This window comes from Acipenser ruthenus, chromosome 11 (assembly GCF_902713425.1).
Source record: "Acipenser ruthenus chromosome 11, fAciRut3.2 maternal haplotype, whole genome shotgun sequence".
Classification (NCBI taxonomy): domain Eukaryota; kingdom Metazoa; phylum Chordata; class Actinopteri; order Acipenseriformes; family Acipenseridae; genus Acipenser; species Acipenser ruthenus.
In genome coordinates this window covers 19,959,967-19,962,648 of record NC_081199.1, presented here as the reverse complement: position 1 = coordinate 19,962,648, position 2,682 = coordinate 19,959,967, and the positions used below count along the sequence as shown (strand labels likewise).

Below are 2,682 nucleotides of genomic sequence, written 5' to 3'. Positions count from 1 at the left end.
TGTTGCAGTTGGTGAAACTCCAACTCACAAATGACAGACATCCCTGCGCATGATGTAATCTAAACATACACAATGGTCAGGGGGCCCCAGTAATCCAAAAAAGTATTTACAAATGCACTTTTATTAAATTAGGGGCGGTCCAATAAGAGGATTTTTTAAAATAAATGTATGAGTATATGCATGTTTTGAAAAGGTTTTAAGCAATGTATACACCGTACTGAACCACATTTTTATTGTATATTTTAGATGACTATTTGAAAGCTTTCCAGAGATACAAACAATCACTTCACTGCACAACATCAGACTTGCAGTCTGACGCTGGAGAGGACATGCAGTCATTAATAAAGCGTAAAAGAAAAAGAATTACAAAGTATGTTAATTTATTTACAATCTGTTGTCAAATAATAACTGTGCTTTAAGGCCTGAACCAAACGAAAATTTTGACCCACCCGCTAACTGCAAATTACATATGTACCTGTTATTGATGGAGTCTATTTTGTTAGAAGGTTATTTTTTCTACCCAAGAGGGAACCATTAATACTGGGTTTGTAATTTGCGGTTAGCGGTGGGTCATGGTTTTGATTTGGTCGACGTCTTAATTGACTAATTAATTAGATTCTATTTATGTTCCCATGAACTACATAAACTTGTAATAATTCAACAACAAATAAACAACGTAGTAACATAAAGAAATGCTATTTTTAAAGTTGTAATGTAATATCTCCGTTTTCTAAATAAATGGCATTTATAAATACTGCCTTAGCCCCTAATATGATTCCTTTATTAAGAAAATGGGTGTGCCCAAGGGAAACTCATGGCTAACATTGTAGAAGTGGAAAAGGGTGCAGCCCCAAGGAAAATTGCAAACTCATCCTGTTACAGTTTTTATCTCTATTGATATAAAATGGAAAATTTAGATTTTTTTAGGACACCTTTTGGTGATAATGACAGTGATGATTATGATGATGATGATGATGGTGTCACAAACAGTGCGAGGAACCTGAAGAGCAAGCAAATGTCCTCATTGCTGCCTGCAGCACCAGCCCTCTCAGCCCTGCCAGTATTTGTGGATTCAAGTGCGCCTACATCTGTGGATGTGGATGTGACATCTCATAACTGCTTGTATAGTCCACCCACCATTAACATGCCATCACCTGTCAAACAAGGACTAAGAGTTGGGCAACAATCTTCCCGACCCCATCTGTTCACTCCATCATACAGTTTAGGACTTGGACAGTATGGAAATGAATCCATTCCATGCACTGGTAAGCAAATATAGTATACTGTAGTTATACTTTCAGTTTATTTGAAGTGAAATCTATAAAGTTTATTTTATTGCATATGTATATATTGTGACAAAATATCTAATCTAGGGAATAAATAAATTAAATATCTAATATCTAATAAATTAAATATCTAATCTAAGGACTACAGAATTTGTTTTAGTTAATAAAAATATACATTTTATTTCTCTTTTCAACATTTAGATATTTCTCTTTTCCATAATTGGTTTGTCATTTTCTATTCATTTCATGGTTTACTTTTTGTTTGCATTGCAGCTGCAGAACTCCACATCATGACAATGATGGAAAATGTACGACAGCACCAGATACAGCAGGCTGTTACATTAAATAATGTGCTGAGCCTGCTGCAATCAGGTTCAAGCACCGTGGACCCGAGTCCAGAGCTACCAGAGGAATTTATATTCCCTTTAAAGGACATAAATGACTAAGATCATTTTGAGGCGTGGCTCAAAAATCCTGAAAACAAAGTTTCTAAACAAAAAATGGTATTAAATGATTTTACTTTGAAAAGTGTATGAAAACAGAAACACTTTGTATAGTTTGTGATTTATAATCTAAAATATTAGATGGAAATTGATAAGCACTACTTCTTGAAAATCTTATCAGATTTGAAATTTGTTACTTGAACTTAATGCCTGCTGTCTATCATCTGTTTTGATCTTCCACATTTAACTTATTTTACACGAGAATTATACGCTGCAACTTCATGTAAATATTTTTAATTATTGTTTTGTTATTACTTTCAGATATCATTCTTGGCAACAATTGGAGGGAGTGACTGTAGAAACACAGTCTGGAATATACTGAATCATGTTATACACAATGATCTTGCGAAAAAAATGAATTGGATGGGAGTAAATGAAAAAAGACCATTCAAGAACTTGATTGTCAAATCAGTTATTTTACGTAAGTAACTTGATTAATTGGTACATTATTAACAGTACTACAGTGTTATAAATGGTCTATATATCTGAAAGTGTCATAACAAGTAACTAGTATGTACAAAAATGTTACAGAAAATAACAAATATTACCTTATTATTGGTACAAAAAATGGTTTGGAGTGAAACATGTGAGGGTGCTATGATGTTGTCTGGGTTTGTAAACAATGAATGTAAACAAAAACATACAGTATATCGGTATATTTTTACTCTCACTAATGTATGACTAGTTTGTGAGTGACTATTTGACGCATAAGACAGTTATACAACAGGTGCAGTAAGAAGAAATCCCTTGGCAGCAAAGGCCACTGATAAAGAAATTGAACATTTTATTCTAAGATGGTTCAATCTTTCATCAGACAGAGGTGGAGGTCGGAAGGCTAGGGAAATTAACAAATTGCAGAGACAGGCTGCATCCACATCCCACTCTACAAATAC

At 33.9% G+C, this 2,682-nt stretch overlaps 1 long non-coding RNA gene across 1 annotated transcript; it reads left to right on the top strand.

The window, feature by feature from the left end:
- Nucleotides 1-996: 996 nt before the first annotated feature.
- On the top strand, nt 997-2,153 carry LOC117968631 (uncharacterized). Its single transcript, XR_004662362.2, has 3 exons — nt 997-1,265; nt 1,560-1,789; nt 2,051-2,153. It is a non-coding gene; the product is annotated as an uncharacterized LOC117968631 (long non-coding RNA).
- The last annotated feature ends 529 nt before the right edge of the window (nt 2,154-2,682 follow it).